The 17,676-nt window shown below is 47.5% G+C and overlaps 1 protein-coding gene across 4 annotated transcripts in view; it reads right to left on the bottom strand.

The window, feature by feature from the left end:
• Nos (Nitric oxide synthase) overlaps nt 1–17,676 on the bottom strand; it is a 192,190-nt gene that overhangs the window by 53,221 nt on the left and 121,293 nt on the right. The window lies entirely within an intron of this gene.

Below are 17,676 nucleotides of genomic sequence, written 5' to 3'. Positions count from 1 at the left end.
TCACACCAACTCCAAGGCTGAGGGACTGATTACCTCATCTGTTGTACATAGTTCCTCTGTCTTCCTGTCATGTCCTCGAATTTGTATTGATAAAGCCACTGGATGGTCAGACGTCTACAATAAAGACAGCCATGTGTTGCACATGTGTCTAATTTTCGATATATTTATTGTTAATAAACGACATGTAATGGGAACGAAAGTTGCATCAACTGAATATAGATTGTATGGAGCTATCAAACATTAAGATGGAAGTATATAAGACACTGTGTAACACAAGTTTTAACACACTCTAGGAAGAGTGAAAGTCAACGGACTTCCAGAGTGCCTTTGAAGGTCATTCGACGTATTTGAACAAATTATATAAATGTAATTTTGATAAACTTACGCTACGTTATTAAACTTCAAAACATCTTTCACATACGTCGATGAAGTGATGCTAAAAAAAAGTCTAAATGTGTTTCACGAAAATTCTAATAGCGTTCGTCTAACGTCCGCACTTAAAATGCTCAAAGGCGAAGCTTGAAAATATTGAGGGAACGGAGAGAAAACCGGGAAGTCTTATTGAAGAACTTAGCGTGAACACTCAGGTGGTGAGGAACGACGCTGTTCAGGGAGTATGACATGGTGCACCATCTGTCGGGTCACCGTACAGTGTGGTGCACCATCTGTCGGATCACCGTACAGTGTGGTGAACCATCTGTGGGGATACTGTGTAGTGGTAAACCTTCGGAGAGAGAGATGGTAATTCCTTGATTCATTAGACGAGGTCACTAACCCAGTGTGAAGTCATGTTCATATATATCACCCACTCAGATACTAACCAGACTCATCAATACTGAACCTTGCACAAACAACAGAGTGACGGGAGGATCCACAACACTGACCCAACGTGAGTTTGTATACTTGTAAACAAAATTTCATTAATAGCTGATTAAAATTTGTATTACTCTTAGTAAACTTCCAATTTCGAATTATATTGTGAATGTAGGGACGCCCGTCGCCTAATATTAATAACTTTTTTTTTAATTTTGTAAATGAAGTAAATTTTGGTGCAACTTCTGCAAGCTACAGCAACAAAAATATACATTTGCTAAAAATTGTTCAGGCACTATGTGTCGAAAACAACTATTCTTGTAGCTACTCAAAAAAGCGTCATTCATTAAAGGTAGTTGAACTTGTACACGCAAACCTTTCCTGAAACAAGAACATCAGCGTTGCTGACGATGGAAGAGCAGGCTAAAACACTCTGGAAAAACACACGCTGCAGAGCACGACCATCAACACTGGAAGAACCTGACAGTTGATGGATTCAGAAAATAACCTAAAAGGTCATTCAGCGTTTTTGACATTTAGAAAGGTTAATATATCCATACACATTAATACTTGCAAGCCAAAACAGTTTTACACATATATAAAAACTATTCATAGTAACAGGCACACAACTAATTCTATCACACCAAAATGTAAGTGAGGAAAAATATTTTGAGTGACCCTCTGGAAACTACTGTTTTCAGTGCTTATTGTTTGTCATATCAAGGCGTTATTCAGCCTTCAGCACGGTTTACAAACTTAACAATGGTCACTGGTCCAGAACTGACTGAAACATCACCCAATTTTTATTTCCATTTTTTGGTTTAGTTGTGAACTATTCCAGTCACGGCGTTGTGACTTATTCTTAATTCACTGGTTAATATATAATCTAGTTCCCCCCATCCCTCTAAGCTCCTTTATGTTCTTTTAACTCTTTGTAAAACACATTATTTTCCCTCTTACTCTCGACCAACCCTTCATTACTCCCTCTTCTACCCTGTCGTCTCATCTCCCACCTTTGTCAACTGCCGTAGAGGTCGCGAAAAAAGAAATTTTACAACCAACTTTGGAAAGGTTGACACGAAAGCCACGACACTTCAAGTCAATTGTTCGTTAAAGTGTGAAGTTGAATGTCAGTTGCAAGTGTGAAGTTGAACTATCGTTCCGAAGGAGATAACATCTTTTTCTTATTTAACTTGTCCGTTAAGAGCTGTCCTTCTGAGAGGTCGTGACGCCCATGGTCTGAGGGACACACAAAATCTATGAAAGGGAGGTGCACAAGGTCTGTGAGAGAGGGGCAGGTCTTTGATGGAGAGAGAGAGAGAGGCAAGTCTGTGAGGGGAAGAGAGGGGTAAGTCTATGAGGGAGAGAGAGGCAGGTTTGTGAGGGGGAGAGAAGGGCAGGTCTGTGAGGAGGAGAGGGTGCCTATGAGAGCCTCTTCAACCATCTGGTGTTCTAGGGGACGCGGGTATTTTTTTCCATACTTTATCTAACCTGGATATAGTATAGCTGTGAGAGGCAGTGAAAGGGGCTCTGCCCTCCCCTACATAACCTTAATATCCTTACACATTACAACTATTCAAAGAGCTCTGTCCCAGCAATGGCAGCGTGAGCTGGAAATATTTTCAGTGACTTTTTCTCTGGTCTAGACAACTACCACATATTTAGGAAGCAGGAAATGGTATTGTTTATACATATAACTGTTTCTTTTACAAGCCAGTGAGATATCTCAACACGTCAGTTCGAAAATAGACCATTTGGCAGGGCTTGTAGTTGGTCCACACCCGTTCGGGTTAGTGTGTAATGGTCTTCAGGTCAATGTTATTACGTGTGAAGTCACCTGTTGGAAACACCTGGCGACCTTCACCTCTCATTTGATATTGGACTCGAGGCCTAGAGCTATTAACACCAAAGCTACGCTCTTCTGTGTCATGTTATACTAATATTCCAACACAAACATCAGTCAACTGGTGTTGTAGAGTGATGAATATTATTCAGAACGGTATTGGAAAAATATATTTGAAGAGCGAGAGACGGATTTAAAAATGTTACCCTATATAGTCTCTGTTGAGGTCCACTTTTAGTTCCTGGCGTCCTCTCAACTTTCATTCAGCTATCATAGATACCTCAGTTCATTATTACCATGCTAGTTAACCGAAATCGGAGGGTCCAAAAACTACAGTTCAACCCCTGTAAACACACAGGTAATCACAAATACACCATTCCTAGCTCAGGTATACTCTCATCCAGACACACTTCTCTCCTTCCCATTCATCCTCCCCCCGCACACACACGACCCATCCCTCATTCACGCATCTATCTCTCCAACATTCACTCGCATTCATCCACACTCACTCAAAATACAACGCTATCCTCACGAACATTTACCAGTATTCTTGCACTACCCCACCTCACTACCACCTCCCTTTTAACACCCTAATTCCCCTAACTAGAAAACTCCTAGCAACATCACCCACACACAATTTTCCCAACAGCAACCACACACACACACACACACACACACACACACACACACTCCCAAACCCCCTCATCTCAAAACATACCATCATCCACACCAACACTGACGCACAAGTGGCCAAAAAAAACAACGAAGGTTCTTCTGCAAATTCGGTAAAAAAAATAATAACCAAGCTCATAAAACTTAATAAACAAGAGAGAAATTTACTGTCGCGGCCTGAAAAAGAAACCGGACTTAATATTCCTGTCAGAGGCGACGCGCCTTAAGACTGACTCAACAATAAGTGATGTGCTAGTCATATAATTCCTTTATGTATATATATATATATATATATATATATATATATATATATATATATATATATATATATATATATATATATATATATATATATATATATATATATATATATATATATATATATATTTATATATTTATATATAATCTTTCTGGTGCTCCTATAAACGTTGGCATCACATTAGCTCAAGATTTCCATAATACTTGAGAGATCTGTATCATTAAAATATAATTAAGGCGCCAATAAATGCTTCGACATTAATTAAATTCTATTAGACGAAGAACTTCAATATTCATATTAATTTGGGAAGATCAGTGACTCGCTGCGTAATCCTTCATTTGGTGTATCCGGTTGTTGTGTCTCAGAGCTGTTTAAGTGAGAGTGTGGCACTAGTCTGCTGCTTGATGCTACACTTACTTACTGATTATAATTATCTGTTATTAGTAGTAACCGTCCTTTTACTGATGACAGTAAAAACACATACACCATCCCCACATATATACACCCTCATCCACACACATATACCTCCCCCACACACACACATACACCCTCCCCACATATATACACCCTCATCCACACACATATACCTCCCCCACACACACATACACCCTCCCCACATATATACACCCTCATCCACACACATATACCTCCCCCACACACACATACACCCTCCCCACATATATACACCCTCATCCACACACATATACCTCCCCAACACACACATACACCCTCCCCACATATATACACCCTCATCCACACACATATACCTCCCCCCCACACACACATACACCCTCCCCACATATATGCACCCTCATCCACACACATATACCTCCCCCACACACACATACACCCTCCCCACATATATACACCCTCATCCACACACATATACACCCCCCACACACACATACACCCTCCCCATACATATACACCCTCATCCACACACATATACACCCTCCACACACACATACACCCTCACACACACATATACACCCTCCACACACACATATACACCCTCCACACACACACATATACACCCTCCACACACACATATACACCCTCCACACACACATACACCCTCACACACACATATACACCCTCCACATACACATATACACCCTCCACACATATATATACACCCTCAACACACACATATACACCCTCCACACACATATATACACCCTCCACACACATATACACCCTCCACACACACATATACACCCTCCACACACACATACATCCTCACACACACACACACATACACCCTCACACACACATATACACCCTCCACACACACATATACACCCTCCACACACACATATACACCCTCCACACACACATATACACCCCCACACGAAAACATGTTACTACTGTGACTTGACAAGGGCCCGTGACTAACCCATACGTCGTCATAAATTTTCTGTTCTAAGCGAGGATTATTTGTGAATATCCTAACTCATACACAGACACTCCTACATACACACACTTACGCTCATCCTCCCCAATCCTCTCCCTAATCCATTTCCTCAAACACCTTAATGTCCAAACTAAGAAAACCTCTCCACACTTGATCCCTCTCATGCTCACCCACACGCTTACTCCCCACACACAAACCATCAAACCTATCTCACACCCCCACAGTCACCCCAACACCCCCACAGCCACCCCTACACCCCCACAGTCACCCCTACACTCCCACAGCCACCCCTACACCCCCACAGTCACCCCTACACTCCCACAGTCACCCCTACACTCCCACAGCCACCCCTACACCCCCACAGCCACCCCTACACCCCCCCAGTCACCCCTACACTCCCACAGTCACCCCTACACTCCCACAGCCACCCCTACACCCCCACAGTCACCCCTACACCCCCACAGTCACCCCTACACTCCCACAGTCACCCCAACACCCAGTACACCACTTCGGTTCACAATCCTATGACATCCTCCTAAGTGATCTTACCAAGACAATCCCTTAAGAATCTCTGAAAGGTTTAGCTCTCTAAGCTGAAGGAATCGAAATGAAGGAAGCGATAAGGAGTTGAACCTTACATCACTGACAGAGCAGAAGGTCAGTGGAGACATGATCACGACCTACAACATACTCAAGCCCAAACACACAAAAAAATGTTTTTTAATGAGACTACACTGAGTTTTTTTCAAATTATGTAAAATAAAAGAATATTACACTAATACGCACTCAAGAATATTTTTAAATGACGGTAAAAAGGAGTACACTCTAACATGCTTATAAACACTGCTACAGTGACCTACAACAGTACCAGTGAGGCAGTGATACACTGCTACAGTGACCTACAACAATACCAGCAAGGCAGTGATACACTGCTACAGTGACCTACAACAATACCAGTGAGGCAGTGATACACTGCTACAGTGACCTACAACAATACCAGTGAGGCAGTGATACACTGCTACAGTGACCTACAACAATACCAGTGAGGCAGTGATACACTGCTACAGTGACCTACAACAATACCAGTGAGGCAGTGATACACTGCTACAGTGACCTACAACAATACCAGCAAGGCAGTGATACACTGCTACAGTGACCTACAACAATACCAGCAAGGCAGTGATACACTGCTACAGTGACCTACAACAATACCAGTGAGGCAGTGATACACTGCTACAGTGACCTACAACAATACCAGTGAGGCAGTGATACACTGCTACAGTGACCTACAACAATACCAGTGAGGCAGTGATACACTGCTACAGTGACCTACAACAATACCAGTGAGGCAGTGATACACTGCTACAGTGACCTACAACAATACCAGTGAGGCAGTGATACACTGCTACAGTGACCTACAACAATACCAGTGAGGCAGTGATACACTGCTACAGTGACCTACAACAATACCAGCAAGGCAGTGATACACTGCTACAGTGACCTACAACAATACCAGTGAGGCAGTGATACACTGCTACAGTGACCTACAACAATACCAGCAAGGCAGTGATACACTGCTACAGTGACCTACAACAATACCAGTGAGGCAGTGATACACTGCTACAGTGACCTACAACAATACCAGTGAGGCAGTGATACACTGCTACGGTGACCTACAACAATACCAGTGAGGCAGTGATACACTGCTACAGTGACCTACAACAATACCAGTGAGGCAGTGATACACTGCTACAGTGACCTACAACAATACCAGTGAGGCAGTGATACACTGCTACAGTGACCTACAACAATACCAGTGAGGCAGTGATACACTGCTACGGTGACCTACAACAATACCAGCGAGGCAGTGATACACTGCTACAGTGACCTACAACAATACCAGTGAGGCAGTGATACACTGCTACAGTGACCTACAACAATACCAGTGAGGCAGTGATACACTGCTACGGTGACCTACAACAATACCAGCGAGGCAGTGATACACTGTTACGGTGCCTACAACAATACCAGTGAGGCAGTGATACACTGCTACAGTGACCTACAACAATACCAGTGAGGCAGTGGTACACTGCTACAGTGACCTACAACAATACCAGTGAGGCAGTGATACACTGCTACAGTGACCTTCAACAATACCAGCAAGGCAGTGATACACTGCTACAGTGACCTACAACAATACCAGTGAGGCAGTGGTACACTGCTACAGTGACCTACAACAATACCAGCAAGGCAGTGATACACTGCTACAGTGACCTACAACAATACCAGTGAGGCAGTGATACACTGCTACAGTGACCTACAACAATACCAGTGAGGCAGTGATACACTGCTACAGTGACCTACAACAATACCAGTGAGGCAGTGATACACTGCTACAGTGACCTACAACAATACCAGCGAGGCAGTGATACACTGCTACAGTGACCTACAACAATACCAGTGAGGCAGTGATACACTGCTACAGTGACCTACAACAATACCAGTGAGGCAGTGATACACTGCTACAGTGACCTACAACAAAACCAGCGAGGCAGTGATACACTGCTACAGTGACCTACAACAGTACCAGTGAGGCAGTGATACACTGCTACAGTGACCTACAACAGTACCAGTGAGGCAGTGATACACTGCTACAGTGACCTACAACAGTACCAGTGAGGCAGTGATACACTGCTACAGTGACTTACAACAATACCAGTGAGGCAGTGATACACTGCTACGGTGACCTACAACAATACCAGTGAGGCAGTGATACACTGCTACAGTGACCTACAACAGTACCAGTGAGGCAGTGATACACTGCTACAGTGACCTACAACAGTACCAGTGAGGCAGTGATACACTGCTACAGTGACCTACAACAGTACCAGTGAGGCAGTGATACACTGCTACAGTGACCTACAACAGTACTAGTGAGGCAGTGATACACTCCTACAGTGACCTACAACAGTACCAGTGAGGCAGTGATACACTGCTACAGTGACCTACAACAGTACCAGTGAGGCAGTGATAAACTGCTACGGTGACCTACAACAATACCAGTGAGGCAGTGATACACTGCTACAGTGACCTACAACAGTACCAGTGAGACAGTGATACACTGCTACAGTGACCTACAACAGTACCAGTGAGGCAGTGATACACTGCTACAGTGACCTACAACAGTACCAGTGAGGCAGTGATACACTGCTACAGTGACCTACAACAGTACCAGTGAGGCAGTGATACACTGCTACAGTGACCTACAACAATACCAGCGAGGCAGTGATACACTGCTACAGTGACCTACAACAATGCCAGTGAGGCAGTGATACACTGCTACAGTGACTTTCAACAATACCAGTGAGGCAGTGATACACTGCTACAGTGACCTACAACAATGCCAGTGAGGCAGTGATAAACTGCTACAGTGACCTACAACAATGCCAGTGAGGCAGTGATACACTGCTACAGTGACCTATAACAATACCAGCGAGGCAGTGATACACTGCTACGGTGACCTACAACAGTACTAGTGAGGCAGTGATACACTGCTACAGTGACCTACAACAATACCAGTGAGGCAGTGATACACTGCTACAGTGACCTACAACAATGCCAGCGAGGCAGTGATACACTGCTACAGTGACCTACAACAATACCAGTGAGGCAGTGATACACTGCTACAGTGACCTACAACAATACCAGCGAGGCAGTGATACACTGCTACAGTGACCTACAACAATGCCAGCGAGGCAGTGATACACTGCTACAGTGACCTACAACAATACCAGTGAGGCAGTGATACACTGCTACAGTGACCTACAACAATACCAGCGAGGCAGTGATACACTGCTACGGTGACCTACAACAATGCCAGTGAGGCAGTGATACACTGCTACAGTGACCTACAACAATACCAGTGAGGCAGTGATACACTGCTACAGTGACCTACAACAATACCAGCGAGGCAGTGATACACTGCTACGGTGACCTACAACAATGCCAGTGAGGCAGTGATACACTGCTACGGTGACCTACAACAATGCCTGTGAGGCAGTGATAAACTGCTACGGTGCCTACAACAATACCAGTGAGGCAGTGATATACTGCTACGGTGCCTACAACAATACCAGTGAGGCAGTGATACACTGCTACAGTGACCTACAACAATACCAGTGAGGCAGTGATACACTGCTACAGTGACCTACAACAATACCAGCGAGGCAGTGATACACTGCTACGGTGACCTACAACAATACCAGCGAGGCAGTGATACACTGTTACGGTGCCTACAACAATACCAGCGAGGCAGTGATACACTGCTACAGTGACCTACAACAATACCAGCGAGGCAGTGATACACTGCTACAGTGACCTACAACAATACCAGTGAGGCAGTGATACACTGCTACGGTGACCTACAACAATACCAGTGAGGCAATGATACACTGTTACGGTGACCTACAACAATACCAGTGAGGCAGTGATACACTGCTACGGTGACCTACAACAATACCAGTGAGGCAGTGATACACTGCTACAGTGACCTACAATAATACCAGTGAGGCAGTGATACACTGCTACAGTGACCTACAACAACAAGGGCTACATATAGACTACTGAGGGAGCCACGCACAGACTACTGAGGGGGCTACGCCCAGACTACTGAGGGAGCTACACACAGACTACTGAGGGGGCTACACACAGACTACTGAGGGAACTACACACAGACTACTGAGGGAGCTACACACAGACTACTGAGGGAGCTACACACAGACTACTGAGGGAGCTACACACAGACTACTGAGGGAGCTACACACAGACTACTGAGGGAGCTACACACAGACTACTGAGGGAGCTACACACAGACTACTGAGGGAGCTACACACAGACTACTGAGGGAGCTACACACAGACTACTGAGGGAGCTACACACAGACTACTGAGGGAGCTACACACAGACTACTGAGGGAGCTACACACAGACTACTGAGGGAGCTACACACAGACTACTGAGGGAGCTACACACAGACTACTGAGGGTGCTACACACAGACTACTGAGGGAGCTACACACAGAATACTGAGGGAGCTACACGCAGACTACTGAGGGACCTACACACAGACTACTGAGGGAGCTACACACAGACTACTGAGGGAGCTACACACAGACTACTGAGGGTGCTACACACAGACTACTGAGGGAGCTACACACAGACTACTGAGGGAGCTACACACAGACTACTGAGGGAGCTACACACAGGCTACTGAGGGTGCTACACACAGACTACTGAGGGAGCTACACACAGACTACTGAGGGTGCTACACACAGACTACTGAGGGAGCTACACACAGACTACTGAGGGAGCTACACACAGACTACTGAGGGAGCTACACACAGACTACTGAGGGAGCTACACACAGACTACTGAGGGTGCTACACACAGACTACTGAGGGAGCTACACACAGACTACTGAGGGAGCTACACACAGACTACTGAGGGTGCTACACACAGACTACTGAGGGTGCTACACACAGACTACTGAGGGAGCTACACACAGACTACTGAGGGAGCTACACACAGACTACTGAGGGAGCTACACACAGACTACTGAGGGAGCTACACACAGACTACTGAGGGAGCTACACACAGACTACTGAGGGTGCTACACACAGACTACTGAGGGAGCTACACACAGACTACTGAGGGAGCTACACACAGACTACTGAGGGAGCTACACACAGACTACTGAGGGAGCTACACACAGACTACTGAGGGTGCTACACACAGACTACTGAGGGAGCTACACACAGACTACTGAGGGTGCTACACACAGACTACTGAGGGAGCTACACACAGACTACTGAGGGAGCTACACACAGACTACTGAGGGTGCTACACACAGACTACTAAGGGAGCTACACACAGACTACTGAGGGAGCTACACACAGACTACTGAGGGTGCTACACACAGACTACTGAGGGAGCTACACACAGACTACTGAGGGGCTACACACTACGGTAATGCTTCGCTGACCACACAATAGCATTATTATTAAGGACAGGCCAGAAGCTGGAGCTCTACCGCAGAAGTATTGAATACACACAAGACACGCACATAAACATACACATGGGTATGTGCACGTACCCACACACTTACACGGGTCAGGAGCTGTAATCCCACCCCAGAAACCACAAATAAGTGAGTACACACAGACACACAGATACACAGACACAGACACAGACACACACACACACACACACACACACACACACACACACACACACACACACACACAGCATTCCGACATCTTAATAAGGAATCATTCAGGACCCTGTACACCGTGTATGTTAGGCCCATATTGGAGTATGCGGCACCAGTTTGGAACCCACACCTAGCCAAGCACGTGAAGAAACTAGAGAAAGTGCAAAGGTTTGCAACAAGACTAGTCCCAGAGCTAAGAGGTATGTCCTACGAGGAGAGGTTAAGGGAAATCAACCTGACGACGCTGGAGGACAGGAGAGATAGGGGGGACATGATAACGACATACAAAATACTGAGAGAAATTGACAAGGTGGACAAAGACAGGATGTTCCAGAGATTGGACACAGTAACAAGGGGACACAGTTGGAAGCTGAAGACACAGATTAATCACAGGGATGTTAGGAAGTATTTCTTCAGCCACAGAGTAGTCAGTAAGTGGAATAGTTTGGGAAGCGATGTAGTGGAGGCAGGATCGATACATAGCTTTAAGCAGAGGTATGATAAAGCTCACGGCTCAGGGAGAGTGACCTAGTAGCGATCAGTGAAGAGGCGGGGCCAGGAGCTCGGACTCGACCCCCGCAACCTCAACTAGGTGAGTACAACTAGGTGAGTACACACACACACACACACACACACACACACACACACACACACACACACACACACACACACAGTGTGGGTGCACATTAAACTGGGTTCGATAATTATTTTGGAGTGAGATAAGGAGGGTATTACCAAGTGTATGATGGTGGATTATGGGATATACTGTGTGTAGGTTATTGATGTGTGTGTGTGTGTGTGTGTGTGTGTGTGTGTGTGTGTGTGTGTGTGTGTGTGTGTGTGTGTGTGTGTGTGTGTGTGTGTGTGTGTGTGTGTGTGTATGTGTGTGTGTGTGTGTGTGTGTGTATGTGTGTGTGTGTGTGTGTGTGTGTGTGTGTGTGTGTGTGTGTGTGTGTGTGTGTGTGTGTGTGTGTGTGTGTGTGTGTGTGTGTGTGTGTGTGTGTGTGTGTGTGTGTGTGTGTGTGTGTGTGTGTGTGTGTGTGTGTGTGTGTGTGTGTGTGTGTGTGTGTGTGTGTGTGTGTGTGTGTGTGTGTGTGTGTGTGTGTGTGTGTGTGTGTGTGTGTGTGTGTGTGTGTGTGTGTGTGTGTGTGTGTGTGTGTGTGTGTGTGTGTGTGTGTGTGTGTGTGTGTGTGTGTGTGTGTGTGTGTGTGTGTGTGTGTGTGTGTGTGTGTGTGTGTGCGTGTGTGTGTGTGTGCGTGTACCCCACCCATCCACCTGTTACATAATTTCTAAATATATTTATTGAAGGCTCCTTCACCAGAGTGAAGCACCAGTCTTGAAGGCTCCTTCACCAGAGTGAAGCACCAGTCTTGAAGGCTCCTTCACCAGAGTGAAGCACCAGTCTTGAAGGCTCCTTCACCAGAGTGAAGCACCAGTCTTGAAGGCTCCTTCACCAGAGTGATGCACCAGTCTTGAAGGCTCCTTCACCAGAGTGAAGCACCAGTCTTGAAGGCTCCTTCACCAGAGTGAAGCACCAGTCTTGAAGGCTCCTTCACCAGAGTGAAGCACCAGTCTTGAAGGCTCCTTCACCAGAGTGATGCACCAGTCTTGAAGGCTCCTTCACCAGAGTGAAGCACCAGTCTTGAAGGCTCCTTCACCAGAGTGAAGCACCAGTCTTGAAGGCTCCTTCACCAGAGTGAAGCACCAGTCTTGAAGGCTCCTTCACCAGAGTGAAGCACCAGTCTTGAAGGCTCCTTCACCAGAGTGAAGCACCAGTCTTGAAGGCTCCTTCGCCAGAGTGAAGCACCAGTCTTGAAGGCTCCTTCACCAGAGTGAAGCACCAGTCTTCAATGCTCCTTCACCAGAGTGAAGCACCAGTCTTGAAGGCTCCTTCGCCAGAGTGAAGCACCAGTCTTGAAGGCTCCTTCACCAGAGTGAAGCACCAGTCTTCAATGCTCCTTCACCAGAGTGAAGCACCAGTCTTGAAGGCTCCTTCACCAGAGTGAAGCACCAGTCTTGAAGGCTCCTTCACCAGAGTGAAGCACCAGTCTTGAAGGCTCCTTCACCAGAGTGAAGCACCAGTCTTCAAGGCTCCTTCACCAGAGTGAAGCACCAGTCTTCAAGGCTCCTTCACCAGAGTGAAGCACCAGTCTTGAAGGCTCCTTCACCAGAGTGAAGCACCAGTCTTGAAGGCTCCTTCACCAGAGTGAAGCACCAGTCTTGAAGGCTCCTTCACCAGGGTGAAGCACCAGTCTTGAAGGCTCCTTCACCAGAGTGAAGCACCAGTCTTCAAGGCTCCTTCACCAGAGTGAAGCACCAGTCTTGAAGGCTCCTTCACCAGAGTGAAGCACCAGTCTTGAAGGCTCCTTCACCAGAGTGAAGCACCAGTCTTGAAGGCTCCTTCACCAGAGTGAAGCACCAGTCTTGAAGGCTCCTTCACCAGAGTGAAGCACCAGTCTTCAAGGCTCCTTCACCAGAGTGAAGCACCAGTCTTCAAGGCTCCTTCACCAGAGTGAAGCACCAGTCTTGAAGGCTCCTTCACCAGAGTGAAGCACCAGTCTTCAAGGCTCCTTCACCAGAGTGAAGCATCAGTCTTGAAGGCTCCTTCACCAGAGTGAAGCACCAGTCTTGAAGGCTCCTTCACCAGAGTGAAGCACCAGTCTTCAAGGCTCCTTCACCAGAGTGAAGCACCAGTCTTCAAGGCTCCTTCACCAGAGTGAAGCACCAGTCTTGAAGGCTCCTTCACCAGAGTGAAGCACCAGTCTTCAATACTCCTTCACCAGAGTGAAGCACCAGTCTTGAAGGCTCCTTCACCAGAGTGAAGCACCAGTCTTGAAGGCTCCTTCACCAGAGTGAAGCACCAGTCTTGAAGGCTCCTTCACCAGAGTGAAGCACCAGTCTTGAAGGCTACTTCACCAGAGTGAAGCACCAGTCTTGAAGGCTCCTTCAGCAGAGTGAAGCACCAGTCTTGAAGGCTACTTCACCAGAGTGAAGCACCAGTCTTGAAGGCTCCTTCAGCAGAGTGAAGCACCAGTCTTGAAGGCTCCTTCAGCAGAGTGAAGCACCAGTCTTGAAGGCTACTTCACCAGAGTGAAGCACCAGTCTTGAAGGCTACTTCACCAGAGTGAAGCACCAGTCTTGAAGGCTCCTTCAGCAGAGTGAAGCACCGGTCTTGAAGGCTACTTCACCAGAGTGAAGCACCAGTCTTGAAGGTTCCTTCAGCAGAGTGAAGCACCAGTCTTGAAGGCTCCTTCACCAGAGTGAAGCACCAGTCTTGAAGGCTCCTTCACCAGAGTGAAACACCAGTCTTGAAGGCTCCTTCACCAGAGTGAAGCACCAGTCTTGAAGGCTACTTCACCAGAGTGAAGCACCAGTCTTGAAGGCTCCTTCAGCAGAGTGAAGCACCAGTCTTGAAGGCTACTTCACCAGAGTGAAGCACCAGTCTTGAAGGCTCCTTCACCAGAGTGAAGCACCAGTCTTGAAGGCTCCTTCACCAGAGTGAAGCACCAGTCTTGAAGGCTCCTTCACCAGAGTGAAGCACCAGTCTTGAAGGCTCCTTCACCAGAGTGAAGCACCAGTCTTGAAGGCTCCTTCACCAGAGTGAAGCACCAGTCTTGAAGGCTACTTCACCAGAGTGAAGCACCAGTCTTGAAGGCTCCTTCACCAGAGTGAAGCACCAGTCTTGAAGGCTACTTCACCAGAGTGAAGCACCAGTCTTGAAGGCTCCTTCACCAGAGTGAAGCACCAGTCTTGAAGGCTCCTTCACCAGAGTGAAGCACCAGTCTTGAAGGCTCCTTCACCAGAGTGAAGCACCAGTCTTGAAGGCTCCTTCACCAGAGTGAAGCACCAGTCTTGAAGGCTCCTTCACCAGAGTGAAGCACCAGTCTTCAATGCTCCTTCACCAGAGTGAAGCACCAGTCTTGAAGGCTCCTTCACCAGAGTGAAGCACCAGTCTTGAAGGCTCCTTCACCAGAGTGAAGCACCAGTCTTCAAGGCTCCTTCACCAGAGTGAAGCACCAGTCTTCAAGGCTCCTTCACCAGAGTGAAGCACCAGTCTTCAAGGCTCCTTCACCAGAGTGAAGCACCAGTCTTCAAGGCTCCTTCGCCAGAGTGAAGCACCAGTCTTGAAGGCTCCTTCACCAGAGTGAAGCACCAGTCTTCAATGCTCCTTCACCAGAGTGAAGCACCAGTCTTGAAGGCTCCTTCACCAGAGTGAAGCACCAGTCTTGAAGGCTCCTTCACCAGAGTGAAGCACCAGTCTTGAAGGCTCCTTCACCAGAGTGAAGCACCAGTCTTGAAGGCTCCTTCACCAGAGTGAAGCACCAGTCTTGAAGGCTCCTTCACCAGAGTGAAGCACCAGTCTTCAAGGCTCCTTCACCAGAGTGAAGCACCAGTCTTCAAGGCTCCTTCACCAGAGTGAAGCACCAGTCTTGAAGGCTCCTTCACCAGAGTGAAGCACCAGTCTTGAAGGCTCCTTCACCAGGGTGAAGCACCAGTCTTGAAGGCTCCTTCACCAGAGTGAAGCACCAGTCTTCAAGGCTCCTTCACCAGAGTGAAGCACCAGTCTTGAAGGCTCCTTCACCAGAGTGAAGCACCAGTCTTGAAGGCTCCTTCACCAGAGTGAAGCACCAGTCTTGAAGGCTCCTTCACCAGAGTGAAGCACCAGTCTTGAAGGCTCCTTCACCAGAGTGAAGCACCAGTCTTCAAGGCTCCTTCACCAGAGTGAAGCACCAGTCTTCAAGGCTCCTTCACCAGAGTGAAGCACCAGTCTTGAAGGCTCCTTCACCAGAGTGAAGCACCAGTCTTCAAGGCTCCTTCACCAGAGTGAAGCATCAGTCTTGAAGGCTCCTTCACCAGAGTGAAGCACCAGTCTTGAAGGCTCCTTCACCAGAGTGAAGCACCAGTCTTCAAGGCTCCTTCACCAGAGTGAAGCACCAGTCTTCAAGGCTCCTTCACCAGAGTGAAGCACCAGTCTTGAAGGCTCCTTCACCAGAGTGAAGCACCAGTCTTCAATACTCCTTCACCAGAGTGAAGCACCAGTCTTGAATTCTCCTTCACCAGAGTGAAGCACCAGTCTTGAAGGCTCCTTCACCAGAGTGAAGCACCAGTCTTGAAGGCTCCTTCACCAGAGTGAAGCACCAGTCTTGAAGGCTCCTTCACCAGAGTGAAGCACCAGTCTTGAAGGCTCCTTCACCAGAGTGAAGCACCAGTCTTGAAGGCTCCTTCACCAGAGTGAAGCACCAGTCTTGAAGGCTCCTTCACCAGAGTGAAGCACCAGTCTTGAAGGCTACTTCACCAGAGTGAAGCACCAGTCTTGAAGGCTCCTTCACCAGAGTGAAGCACCAGTCTTGAAGGCTACTTCACCAGAGTGAAGCACCAGTCTTGAAGGCTCCTTCACCAGAGTGAAGCACCAGTCTTGAAGGCTCCTTCACCAGAGTGAAGCACCAGTCTTGAAGGCTCCTTCACCAGAGTGAAGCACCAGTCTTGAAGGCTCCTTCACCAGAGTGAAGCACCAGTCTTGAAGGCTCCTTCACCAGAGTGAAGCACCAGTCTTCAATGCTCCTTCACCAGAGTGAAGCACCAGTCTTGAAGGCTCCTTCACCAGAGTGAAGCACCAGTCTTGAAGGCTCCTTCACCAGAGTGAAGCACCAGTCTTCAAGGCTCCTTCACCAGAGTGAAGCACCAGTCTTCAAGGCTCCTTCACCAGAGTGAAGCACCAGTCTTCAAGGCTCCTTCACCAGAGTGAAGCACCAGTCTTCAAGGCTCCTTCGCCAGAGTGAAGCACCAGTCTTGAAGGCTCCTTCACCAGAGTGAAGCACCAGTCTTCAATGCTCCTTCACCAGAGTGAAGCACCAGTCTTGAAGGCTCCTTCACCAGAGTGAAGCACCAGTCTTGAAGGCTCCTTCACCAGAGTGAAGCACCAGTCTTGAAGGCTCCTTCACCAGAGTGAAGCACCAGTCTTGAAGGCTCCTTCACCAGAGTGAAGCACCAGTCTTGAAGGCTCCTTCACCAGAGTGAAGCACCAGTCTTCAAGGCTCCTTCACCAGAGTGAAGCACCAGTCTTCAAGGCTCCTTCACCAGAGTGAAGCACCAGTCTTGAAGGCTCCTTCACCAGAGTGAAGCACCAGTCTTGAAGGCTCCTTCACCAGGGTGAAGCACCAGTCTTGAAGGCTCCTTCACCAGAGTGAAGCACCAGTCTTCAAGGCTCCTTCACCAGAGTGAAGCACCAGTCTTGAAGGCTCCTTCACCAGAGTGAAGCACCAGTCTTGAAGGCTCCTTCACCAGAGTGAAGCACCAGTCTTGAAGGCTCCTTCACCAGAGTGAAGCACCAGTCTTGAAGGCTCCTTCACCAGAGTGAAGCACCAGTCTTCAAGGCTCCTTCACCAGAGTGAAGCACCAGTCTTCAAGG

This window comes from Cherax quadricarinatus, chromosome 47 (genome assembly GCF_038502225.1).
Source record: "Cherax quadricarinatus isolate ZL_2023a chromosome 47, ASM3850222v1, whole genome shotgun sequence".
In the NCBI taxonomy this organism is placed as follows: domain Eukaryota; kingdom Metazoa; phylum Arthropoda; class Malacostraca; order Decapoda; family Parastacidae; genus Cherax; species Cherax quadricarinatus.
The sequence above is the reverse complement of the archived record's forward strand: the minus strand, read 5'-3'. Positions and strand labels throughout refer to the sequence as shown.